The sequence below is a fragment of the Mus musculus genome, chromosome 10, assembly GCF_000001635.26.
Source record: "Mus musculus strain C57BL/6J chromosome 10, GRCm38.p6 C57BL/6J".
NCBI lineage: Eukaryota > Metazoa > Chordata > Mammalia > Rodentia > Muridae > Mus > Mus musculus.
The window spans coordinates 78,471,584-78,484,820 of record NC_000076.6 but is presented as its reverse complement, the minus strand read 5'-3'; positions in this window follow the sequence as shown (position 1 = coordinate 78,484,820).

Here is a 13,237-nt window from a genome sequence, read left to right as displayed (position 1 = left end):
ACCTCAAAGTACCAAGGAATACTTGTAGTGCCACTGCCTGCTCTGATTCATAAGCTCAGCACAGCCTGTGGTGACCAGTGTAGCTACTACTGGCTACATGAGGTTAATAGGCCCTTGATATCACTGCCAGTCCAAATGAGATAAGCTACAAATGTAAAATACATTTAGCAAAATTTAAATTTTTGAAGCCTTATATGTGAAAATGAAAATATTTTCTATATTGGCTTAAATAAAACATTTTTTAACTTTTTATTTCATTTTTCTGTGTGTGTGTGTGTGTGTTTGTGTGTGTGTGTGTGTGTGCATAGCAGGCATGTAGAGATCAGAAGACAACTTGTAGGGCTGATGTAGGTTCATCAGGTTTAGAAGCAGTGCTTTTCCCTGCAGAGTCATCCCAGCAGCCCTAATTATATAGTGGTGCTGAGATGGAAGTAAGGCTCTCATGAATGAGGGGAATAAGTGTTGTCAGGAAAGTCAGGAAACAACACAGTGCCAGGAAAAGGAAGCACCCCAAAGATCCCTGCACTTACTGGGGTCACAGTTGTCAATGTCTTGATCACAGAAAGGGCCAGTGTATCCCCCACGGCAGATGCACCTGAAGCTCCCTGGCAGGTTGGTGCAGGTACCATGGGGGCCGCAGGGTGAGGCAACGGCACACTCATCCACATCCTTCTGGCATCATGGACTGGAAGTTGGAAGGGAAGCAATTGAGGTTACAGGGGTAAAGTGGGGTCTAAGGATGCCAGCAGCTCAAGAACCCGCTGGGGGAGGCAAGGAAAGGCAAAGACCAGCCGCTATCCCTGGGTGTTTGGCACATACCACTCCTGAAATATATTCTGCCTGTCTCTTTAGATGTTGAATACACACTCTGAAGTCACCCGATCAGAAATATCATCAAATCTCAGGTATCCCAGTATCCTCAGCCCCATATGGCTTCCCTTTTCTCCTGAGCTGACTCAGATGGGCTGTGAATGTCTGGATCCAGCTGTCTTTTCCCAGAATGAAGCAACTTCAAAGGCAGGGCAGGACTGAGTCCCCTCTGGGCTTCCTGGCATTACCCAATATGGAACAAAGTGCAGAACAGGAGAAAGAGGGGAAGAGGAAGAGGAAAAAGAAGAGAGGAGGGAGAAGAGAAGAAGAGGAAGGAGAGGAGGACATTGGTGCACCTTGCCAGCCTGGGGGACAGGAACAGCCAGTCAGCCGGTCAAGGTCAGACTCACAGTGGCTTGGAGTGCAGGGGGACAGCACCTCACATTGATGGCCTGTAGGGAGCAGATAGTTTAAATAGCCTTGAAACTCACTACTCCCAACTCCCCCATCCCTGGAGTCCCCACCCTGATGTTTAGAAAAGACAAAAAAAAGAGAAAGATTAAAGGAATGAAGAAAGGAAGAAGGAAGGAAATACAGATGGGGCTGGAAAGACGGTTCAGTAGTTAAGACCTGTGCATTCTGGGTAGAACAAGAATGGATTCACTAGACAGTGTGGGTGAAACACTATTTATCAACCAAACAGGGGCTCAAACACTCAGCAATTGCCCTTGCCTACGGACTTTGATCTCCTATGCTGTATAATAACAATCAATTGCTCTATTTGTCTGGCAAGCAAGCCTGATTCAGGACAGCCCTGGATTGTCCTTAGATGCAATTCCAGCCACTTGTGGTCCTTCCAGATCCTTCCAGGTCCATGGTAGCCAGCTACTATACCCTAACATCTCCCAGGAATCAGTATAGTGGCTGGCCATGAGTGGAAGGGGAATGGGGACCTGCCACCTTGCTCAGTGACCAGCCAAAAAGTACATTGCAAGAGGCCACCACCTGGCTGCCCAGGCCAGCCCAATCTTCCTGCTGGACCAGCCAGGCAAGGAAGCACCAGTCAGCTGACATTGCCTATGGCTCCCATTCTAGTGCCCATGACACCCTGGTTCCCTCCAAGGCAACCAGTCACAAGCAGGAAGCACCACCTGCCAGAAATGATCAGAGACAACCTCATTCATTACACACCTCACAGGAGAGGCTCTGGGAAGACAACACAAGGCTGCATTCCTTCTAACAGGTTGCTTCCAAAGCCAAACTCAGCAAACTGTTTGCTTGTATTACTGTCTCTTCAGTAATACAAGCAAGCCTGCTGGAGGTGTAGGGTTGCGGTTCTAGCCCCATCCCAGCGATGACAGGCCACCTCAGGAGTGATCAGACCTGTAGTGTGGCTCAGCTTCTTGGGCTCCAACCAGTCTGCGATCTTAACTCAGCCTCCTGAATTTCAGCAGCCCCCGCGGATCCTCCCAGCTCAGCATTTTATCACTCAGGGTTGGCCAGGCCGACCGAAGCAGCAGGTACCCTTAAGAACTACGGTGTGTACCACAGTCAGATAGGGGTGTGCCACATTCACTACCCTACTGTAGGCTCTCCAGAGTACTCCACGCCCCCAGCCTGTGTGCCCCAGGCTCTATCCGAAGCGCGCCCAGCTCCCGATAGGAACCCCAGGGTGGCCCCAAGGGAACCAACGTCATCGCCGCCGCCTTGCACACTAGCGGCCGGGCTGGGTTATAGAAGTGGCGAGGCATGAACCTGCAGAGGGAACATGGCCACCCGGTTGCCCACGTAGCCACGGACTACATGGCTCTGAATAGAGAGCACCCGGCACTCGCCCTCCATGCCGGGCTAGCCTTGGTTGCTGAGGTCACAGTTGCTGTTACGGTCTGCGGATCAGCTCGCTTGTCCCTCCGCGCAGGCGTAGTTTTTGGACTTGGGTGAACTGAGTCTTGGAGTCCCGCTCCGCTAGGGGTGAGCTGGAGGCGGGGCCTCGCTCGTGCCTCGCCTCTCCGGGAAACCAGCTCTGTGGTACTGACCCCTACCCGCTCCTCTGAGCTAGTGCAGCACATCGGCGCCCAAGCCCTCTCTGCACACCCAGGTTAGCACCAAGCCATCTCATCTGGGATTCGCTCCTCAGTGTGGTTAATTCATTCCACGCTGTTCCAACCCGTTGGCCTATGGCGCTGATCACCCCATGGGTGGCACTCCTAAATGCTGCTGTCTAAAAGCTCCCACCCAGCTCCAGTGCTGTAAGACCCTCAGAGATCGGGTGGACTCCTCCAGCCTCATGGCCTCCGTGGAATCCCAGACCCGGTCAGCCGTGTGCTCGGCTGTCTGAACTCTGAACCCCGGGGGTACCTATTCCAGCGATTTCCGGGCTCATGTTCACCTTCTTAGAGCCACTCATGGGTACAACAGACTTGAAGCTGCTGCTCTGGCTTTCCTATTTTCATGCCTCCCCACACACGTGCAATCCTCTCAGTCTTAGAGAAAGTGCACCTCTCTGTCCCATCTCCAGACCTACACTTGGCACTCCTGTGGTCACGGACACATCAGGTTCACAGATCAGCGGCACAGGCCAGCGTGTAAAGTTTGCTTTGTCTTAATGAAATTACTGGGGATGAATGAGGCCAGAGTGAGTGGGGCTAAGAGAAGAAAGGAAGAAAGGAAGGAAGGAAGGAAGGAAGGAAGGAAGGAAGGAAGGAAGGAAGGAAGGAAAGAAGACAGAAAGAAAGAAAGAAAGAAAGAAAGAAAGAAAGAAAGAAAGAAAGAAAGAAAGAAAGAAAGAAAGAAAGAACGAACTGGGGACCAGATCTGCTCTGAAGAGAAAGGAGGAACCCCATTGCTTGGGGAACAGATCAGAAAGAGGAAGTGGTATTGAGGCTCCGTTGGTGGAGTGCATATCAAGGTCCTAGCTTTAACCCCAATCCCTAAAAAGGCAAACAATAAGGAGAAACACATTGTAAGGAATTGTCTTAGTCAGGATTTCTATTCCTGCATAAACATCATGACCAAAAAGCAAATTGGGGGCCGGGCGTGGTGGCACACGCTTTTAATCCTAGCACTTTGGAGGCAGAAGCAGGCAGATTTCTGAGTTCGAGGCCAGCCTGGTCTACAAAGTGAGTTCCAGGACAGCCAGGGCTACACAGAGAAACCCTGTCTCAATAAACCCAAGGGGGGAAAAAAAAGCAAATTGGGGAGGAAAGGGTTTATTCAGCTTACACGTGGCTGTGCATCACCAAAGGAAGTCAGGACTGGAACTCAAGCAAGTCAGGAAGCAGGAGCTGATGCAGAGGCCATGGAAGGATGTTACTTATTGGCTTGCTTCCCCTATCTTGCTCAGCTTGCTTTCTTATAGAACCAAAGACTATCAGCCCAGGCATGGTACCACCCACAATGGACCCTCCCACCCTTGATCACTAATTGAGAAAATGCCTTACAGCTGGATCTCACGGAGGTTCCTCAAGGGAGGCCCCTTTCTCTGTGAAAACTCCAGCTTGTGTCAAGTCAACACAAAATCAGCCAGTACAGGGATGCTTGCCTGGAATAAACTAAATGGAATTGCATTGTAGGAATAATTGTTTGCTGATAGTAACATTTGCTAGATAATATGTATGTGCTGAACACTCCTTGTAACATTTCCTGGAGCAATGGTGCACATTTATAATCCCAGAATTTGGGAGGTAGAGGCAGAAGGATTAGAAGGTTAAGGTCATGCTCAGCTACACAGCAAGCCAGAGGACAGTCTGGGCTACAGGAAACGTAAGACCTGGAGTGGAGGGCAGGGCAGCAGATCTTTGCAATACCCCAGTAAAGTCATTTCACAAACATGGGTCAGGAGAGACCAAAAACCAGTACCATTTTGAAAATAAGGAAAAGAGGGGCTGGAGAGATAGATGGCTAAGCAATTAAGAGCACTGACTGCTCTTCAAGAGGTCCTGAGTTCAATTCCCAGCAACCCCATGGTGGCTTACAACCATCTGTAGTGGAATCTGGTGCCCTCTTCTGGTGTGTCTGTTTGAGTGTTTTTCTGCCTTTGGATGAGGATGTAAGATTTCAGCCCTATTCCTGCCTGCTGCCGTTCTCCATGCCTTATGGCCATTGACCTACCCTCTGAGACTGTAAGCAAAACCCTGGTGCTTTTTGTTTGCTTGCTTGCTTACTTGTTTCCTTGGTCATGGTGTCTCTTCACAGCAATAGAATAGTCATTGAAACACTAGCTGTGGTGGCCATGGAGCGCACGATTGGTAATGATTTAAGAAAACCTTCTCTTTGCAACCACCCAGATGTTTACGAGCACATGCCAGTAACGACTAATTGCCAGTCCCTATCTGTCCACTCTTTCAAGATCTTTTGATTTACCTGAACTAAAGTTGTGATGGGGAGTGGGGGGGGGGGGTTCTTCTTGGCTTTGTTTGTTGTAATCATGATGCAGACTTGCCAGCATTAGAACTCAGTATACAGCCTAGGCTGACTTCTCATGGGTATCTGACTGTTTCCATGCCCAGTGAAGAGACTGTTTAGGAAGTTTGCCCTGTGAGGGAGCAGGGGCATATGTGGCTGATCTAGGGAGGGGGAGGGAGGGAGATGCATATGCATGTGGATCTGGACACAGCATCAGTGCCCTTGCACTTGGATATAACATCCAGAGAATGTTTGAGCAACAGCCTCCCAGCCAACTCGAGGTTCCCTGCGTCAGCACAAGGACCATTATAATTCCTCTTCCATAAAATGAGTGATGCTCTGGTCTTGTATTTGGCCAGCAGTGCCAACAAGTGAGCAGCTGGGGTTGTGATCACAGACTACAGCTTGATGGAGCAGCTCAACTGCCAGAATTCCCTTCCCCCTTCTAGAGGCTTATGAGTCTGAGATCAAAGTGCTGATAGATCCATTCCTGGAGAGGGCCTGGTATACCCACGACCTTCAAGGTGCCTGGGACTGATGCATTCAAAGAGCTGTGTTTTAGCAGACCATTTTAATAAACCCAAGCTAGTCAAATGGCACTGACTACCGAAATGACTGCTAACTTTGTAGGCTTGCCTGCTTCTACCATGACATAGCTGAAAAATCCCACATGAAGACAGGAAAGGGGAGTAAACCCCACTCCTAGAAAAGTCAAACCCACTTCTAGAATTCTCTTTTTCGGTTCTTTTTTTTTAAAGATTTATTTATTTATTATATGTAAGTACACTGTAGCTGTCTTCAGACACTCCAGAAGAGGGCGTCAGATCTTGTTACAGATGGTTGTGAGCCATCATGTGGTTGCTGGGATTTGAACTCCTGACCTTCGGGAGAGCAGTCGGGTGCTCTTACCCACTGAGCCATCTCACCAGCCCTCTTTTTTTTAAAGTACTTTTTTTGTTTCATTTTTTTGTTTTTTGTTTTTTTCAAAACAGGGTTTCTCTGTGTAGCCCTGGCTGTCCTGAAACTCACTCTGTAGACCAGGCTGGCCTCGAACTCAGAAATTCACCTGCCTCTGCCTCCCAAGTGCTGGGATTAAAGACGTGGGCCACCACCGCCCGGCTTTCAAAGTATTTTTTAATTTATCTACTTAATGTATATGAGTACACTGTTGCTATCTCCAGCCACACCAAAAGAGGGCATCAGATCCCATCACAGATGATTGTGAGCCACCATGTGGTTGCTGGGAATTGAACTCAATCAGGGCCTCTGGAAGAGCAGTCGGTGCTCTTAACTGCTGAGCCATCTCTCCAGCCCTCTTTTTCCTTTCCTTTTTTTTAAATTTTTTTATTTATTATGTATACAGTGTTCTCCCTGCATGTATGCCTGCAAGCCAGAAGAGGGGCATCAGATCTCATTATAGATGGTTGTGAGCCAACATGTGGTTGCTGGGATTTGAACTCAGGACCTCTGGAAGATCGGCCAGTGCTCTTAACCTCTTAACCATCTCTCCAGTCCTCTTTTTCTCCTCTCTCTCTCTCTCTCTCTCTCTCTCTCTCTCTCTCTCTCTCTCTCTCTCTTTCTATCTTTCTTTCTTTCTTTCTTTCTTTCTTTCTTTCTTTCTTTCTTTTGTTTTTTGTTTTTTTGGTGTTTTGGGTTTCTGGAGACAGGGTTTCTCTGTGTAGCCCTAGCTGTCCTCACTCTGTAGACCAGGCTGGCCTCGAACTCAGAAATCCACCTGCCTCTGCCTCCCAAGTGCTGGGATTAAAGGCATGTGCCACCACTGCCTGGCTCTTTTTCATCTATTAAACATGGATAATCCTACTACCATTAAAATTTGTCCATAAGACACAATCCCATGATGCAGTTCTCCATGTTCCCTCTGAGAAGCCTACACCTTCCCTTGCATGTATACTGGAGACGGGGGAGGGGGGGCGGTGGGTTGTTTGTTGTTGTTTGTTTGTTTGTTTGTTTTTGAGACCTAGTCTCTTTATACAGCTATGCAGCTCTGGCTGTCTTGCAATTTGCTCTGAAACCAGGCTGGCCTTGATCTCAGAGATTCACCTGTCTCTGCCTCCCAGGTGCTAGGATTAAAGACATAGGCTACTACTATGTCTAACTAGAGTGAGATTAGCTTAATATTAGTATTAAATCTGTATCACAGCCTTTTCTTAATAAACCTAACCTTTTTGTGTGGTTTGGTTTGGTTTGGTTTGGTTTGGTTTGGTTTGGTTTGGTTGGAGACAAGGTCCCAACAGCTTGCCAAGGGCAGACATTAAAGGTGTTACGATGCCCAAAGCAACTGTTTTAAATGAACTCATCTCCAAATCCTTTCCTTTGGTTAAGCTCAGGATCCAGTTTCTCCTGAGGGGAGTCGTCTTTAAAAAGAACTCTGGCTCCACAGAGCCAGAGCTGCTTCTCCTACTAGTCAAAAGAAAGAAAAAAAAAAAAAAAGAAAGAAAAAGAAAAGAAAAAAGAAAAAAAAAACACCTCTCTTCCTCTTTTTTTGTATAGACATTAATCTCACCACATGACTTTTCCTCTCATGACCAATTCTGACTTGATCTTCTTTCTCGCTAAGGGCCAACTTCCTTCCCACACCACCACGTGTGGTTAGGCAAGGCTTCCCCACCCTGCTAACATGTTAATCCAGCTGCCTCATCTTTAGAGAAGAGTCCCGTGGACTGACTGACCTGGGAGAACACAATTCTACTTTCGTATCAGGATCACATTCTTCCCTGAGAAACCTTGCACATAACTGACTATGACAAGTCAGTCCCTGTCCCATTATACCTCCTGCCTCTGGGAACTCACATGTTGAGGTCCCAACCCCCAGGACTGCAGCACACAACCTCAGTGAGGTCTGTGCAGTGACTCTAACCCAGTATGACCAGCGTCAATAGCAGCAGGGACGGAGTCCCTTGTAGCCCACAGCAGTCTGAAGATTTCTCTTTATCCCTTAAAGCTATCCACACATAAAGCTAAGTCTTTGGGTTTCCATGAAGAAAGGAATTCCAGGATGAGCCAATGGGAAGGAGAGGTGTGATTTATTAGAGAGATTTTAGCCCGGCAGTGTTAACACATGCCTTTAATCCCAGAGCTCGGGAGGCAGAGGCAGGTAGATCTCTGAATTGGAGGCCAGCCTGGGCTACAGAATGCTTTCCAGGACAGTGAAGGCTACACAGAGAAACCCTGCCTCAGGGGGCAAGGTGGGGAGAGAATTAAACTATATTTTAAGTACAAGAGTAAGAGAAAGAAAGGCATTTTGAGAGGAAAGTAAGAAATAGTCAAGAGTGTGCCGTGTGGGCATCTCTACATCTCAAGCCTTCTCATCTTTATAATAATCACACGCACCATTGTGGTGGGTTTTGAAGCTAACATCTTCAAAAGGTTGCTGAAGGAACCTGAAGGGGTGACAGGGTGGATCCTGAGTGTACCTGATATGATCATGGCTGATAAGTTAAGACTCTAGATCTCAGGAATGCAGGAAGCTTGGATATCTCTGATGCTAACAAAAATGTCCCACGCGGCAGATGCCTAGAAAGTGCCTAGGGGAAGGATGGGACCCTAACCATGGTCATATACAGCCAGGACTTAGGTCTGGTCCCTTGTTATTTAATATGAAATCTCTCTGTACCGAAAGGATATTGTTTCTTTGTTGGCAACCTTCACAGCAAATGTCACTGGTGCTGGGATTCTTGCTTCTTAGACTCTAAGACGAGGGGTTCTTTTCCCAATCCACATCCCTATTAAGTCTTCTAATTCTATCTTGCCTCACTTATACAAAGGGTAAGTTTGGTGGCTCGCATACCTGTAACCACAGCGCTAAGGAGGCTGAGGTAAGAGCAATCTTGAGTTCAAGGCTAGACTGGGCTACACAATGAATGTTATCTTGAGCAACATGGGGGCAGGGGGAAGCCCCTGTCTCAAACTAAAAGGTGGGGAGAGTCAGGGATAAGGGCCTATCATAGTAGTGTACACCTTTAATCTCAGCGTTCAGGGGGCAGAGGAAGGGGGGAATCTCTGAGTTCAAGGCCAACCTGGTCTACAGAGTGAGACCTACTCTCAAAAAAAAAAAAAAAAAAAAAAAAGCAGAAAGATGGTGGTATGAAGACAGAAGAAGAGAGTAACCTCTAAGTCAAGGGGCAGAGTCTGCAGTAGATTCTTTAGGAAGAAACCAATCTAACCAACACCTTATTTTAGAGCCTGTTCTCCAGAAATGTGAAAGAGAACATCCCTATACATTGAGCCATCCAGCGTGTGGTACATTGCCATTCCCTGGCCAGCTGGTATACCTTGAGTGTGATTGAGGATGCCATGCTGCTGGGTGTGTGTGTGTGTGTGTGTGTGTGTGTGTGTGTGTGTGTGTGTGTGTGTGAATTCTGATTTCACTCTAACATTGCAACTGCTAGGCATCAAGCTTGTACACAATGATTCCAGGACATTGACATCGAACCCTATAGGTTCAGACAGTGCGTGCCAACAGGTTGTCAGCGCCTTTGCCAGTTTCAAGTGCTCTGTGCACTGAGCAGACTCTGGATGCTGAAGCCCGCTAAACACAGAGTGATGGTGGGCAGCTGTGGGCAGGAAGACAGTGTGAACCAGAACTCTGTCAATTGGCACTTGAACCTTGAACTTTCAGCTCCGGCAACAGCGAGGAAGTAATTCCTGAGAAATTCCTCGATCCTGTATTTTGCTCTAAGCAGATTAAGAAGCACTCAGAATGGCTTCTCAGCCAGGGTCTGGGTTCCACGACTATAATCCCAGCCCTCAGAAGCTGAAGCAGGAGGATTGTGAACTCAAAGCCAACCTGGAGAGTAACCAATAAGCAAGCAGAAACCACTCCTTTTGCCTTCTGGATCTTGGCTATTCTCCTCCTCCCCTGCCCCTCCTTTTTTTTTTTTTTTTTTTTTCTTTTTTTGAGTCAGAGTCTCTGAAAATATGAGTTCAAAAAATACATAATTTCTCAACTATGCAAAATATAAGGATGCAATACAAATTATTTGAGGGGCTTCTCGAATCTAAAGGGGAAAAAAAGCAGCCTTGCTGAGAGAAAGATCGGAAAGATACTAAGTGAGGAAGATAAGGAGATTTAGGGTGTGGCATTGATCTCAGGAGATCCCACCCACCTACGTATTTTGTTTTGTTTTGTTTTGTTTTGTTTTGTTTTGTTTTGTTTTGTTTTGTTTAGGCTTACAAAGAGCAGACAGATTCCTGAGTCCAAGGTCTGCCCCAGACAGAGGGAATTTAGGTTCAGACCCAGACTTGGAAGAAATGTTAATTTCAGGGCGGGATTCCACCCAGCTACCTTAAGTCTGTGCAAAGGCAGAATTCTGAAAGTTTTTGCAATATTAAAAAAAAAAAAGTGTGTGCTTGCTTGCTTGCTTGCTTTCTTCTAAGAATTAAGGGGCTGGAGTCATGGGCAAACCAAAAGGAAACCTGGAGTAAATGACTGGATTGATAAGTAAAATAACAGATTGGGCTTATGATCTGCAGGAGATGAGCTATGCAAAGAATTTTTTAGAATAGTAAGAGAACTGTTTGGAAAACTGTCTTGAGCAGAATGGGAGAGAGAGAGGGAGAGAAGGAGAGAGGGGAGAGAGAGAGAGGGAAGAGGAGGAGGGGGGAAGGAGGAGGAGGGGAGGAGAAGGAGGGGGAGGAGGAGGAGGAGGGAGGACAGGGGGAGAGGGAGAGAGAAAGAGACAGAGAGAGGGAGGGAGAGAGAGCTATCTAGAGATCTCCAAAAAAAACACAAAAAAACAGAGCGGAGAGAAAGCAGTCTGGGAAGCTGTCTCAAGCAAAAGATAGGTCGCCAGCTTGGATCCACGATTTGACTTCAGGTCCTTTGTTTCATGGCTCTCAGACACTCTTGGGTTCCCTGAGAACGCAAGCTGAGGCTGGTCCTTGGCACCAGACCACTCGCTCCCTCCCTATGGAGTGGACTTTGTTTCATTTGGCTGGGGAATGGCTGTTTTGAACTTGTAATGCTCTAGTTGTTTCTTGATGAGGGCAAACATTTTTATAGTGCACACCTACCTACCTTCTGGAGTTTAAGGCTCTGTGGACCAGCCCTTCCTAGATGCTTGGCTTGGCTTCCAGTTGGAGGTTGATGATTCAAGTCACAAACACGCCTGTCTTGCATCTTGGAGTGAATGGTGGGCCACATTCCACCTGAGATAGCTTCCAGACCTCTGCCCTCTGAGATAACCATTTGCTAACCCTCCACTCAGAGATACAGCCATGAGCTGAGCCTCTACTCCTGGCCACATGTGACACCTTATGTTTAGTGTCACACTCTCCTTGCAATCCAAGCACTAGAGAAGCAGAGATGGGAGGATTGCTATGAGTTCTAAAGCAGCCAAGACATGAATCTGTTCATGGTGGTACCTTTACAAAACAGAAGCAGAAAGACCACTGGGATTCCTAGACCAACCTGGTCTAATGGCAAAATCCTGTGTCAAAAAACTAAAAGCAGGGCAGAATGTATGGCAAGCCTGAGTCCTAAATTCAATTCCTATAACCATCATATACAAACTAACTTTTGGCCAGGCATTGTGAGGCAAGACTGTAGTCCTAGTACTTGTGAGAAAGAGGCAGAGGCAGGAGGATCGCATCAAGCTGGAAACTAGCCTGGCCTACCTGTCAAGCTGCAGGCGGGACAGAGCTGTAGAGAGAAACTCTTGTCTAATACAAACAAACAAAAATGTAATGAAATTAAATGCCCTAAATTCCAGGACCTTGCATATCAGATTCAATAAAACCAGACACAAGGTGAAAGCTAACTTAGAGGAATTCCAAGGCTTCAGGAATGGCCACCCTCCAGGTTCATTCCAGCCCCCAGCAGGGCAGCGGTCCTGCATACCCAGAGAGCTGCTGCTACAGAGGTCTGCAAAGGCTAAAAGAAGTCCAATATCTGCTGCTGGACGGACCAGCCCTTCACTGGGGCTGGAGGGGTCTGATGTGAGCCCCAGCAGCTAGGGTGGCCTGACACCATATGTGCCAAACCCGATTGGCTCTTGAACTTGGAAACCCACCAGGGGTCACAGATACCTCCTAACCCCTCAGGGATGTAGGTAGAAGGACCTGGGAAGGGGACAACTCAGCCCCATCACTAATGCTGTGCCCTGCCCAGCACCTGAGGCTTCCTCCCTTCTCCCCCCACCTCCTCTGTTCAGCATGTCCTACTTTTCTCTGATGCTTGAATTGGACCCACCCCCCACCCCCCGCAAAAAAAACCACCTCTCTCATGATCTCTGTTCTGCAGGCTGCTGGGCACAGGATCCTGGCTGGATGAAGGCAGGAACATGTCCTCATAGACAGGGACTTACTTGGCTGTGCAACTGGATGGATGCCAGGGAGTTCTTAGTCAAGGAGGCCTTGCACTTCAGAGCTAAACCTAGAAATGCTGTGGAGGTCAGAGGACAAATTGTGGGAGTTGATTCTCTCCTTCCACCAGGTAGGTCATGGGGATTGAACTCGGGTCATCAGGCTTAGCTGCAAGCACCCTTACCCACTGAGGCATCTTTCTGGCCTTATTTTGTGAGGCAGACTCTCTGTGTCGCCAATGCTGATCTCTGATTAATAATTCTCCTGCCACAGCTTCATGAGTGCTGGGATTATAGGTAAGTACTTGCACAACAAGAAAATCCTTTTTCTCCTTCTTCCTCTTCCTCCTCCTCTTCATCTTTTTTCCTCTTCTCCTTCTTCTTCTTCCTCTTCCTCCTCCTTCCCCTCCCACTTCTCCTCCTCCTTCTTCCTTTGACACAGGGTCTCACTGTGTATCCCTAGCAGGCTTAGAACTCACTAAGTAGACCCAGCTGGACTTGAACCCACAAAGCTCTGCCCGAATTTGCCTCCTATGTACTGGGATTAAAGATATGACTGGCAAATGCACATACCTATTGGGGTGACTTGGATACTGCAGAAGTCATCTATGTGTCTGTTTCAACAATGAGAGTCTTGTGGGAAGTAGGACACAGCCAACTGGCTTGTGGGGAGCAATAGTACTTTAAACAGGGGGTGGTGA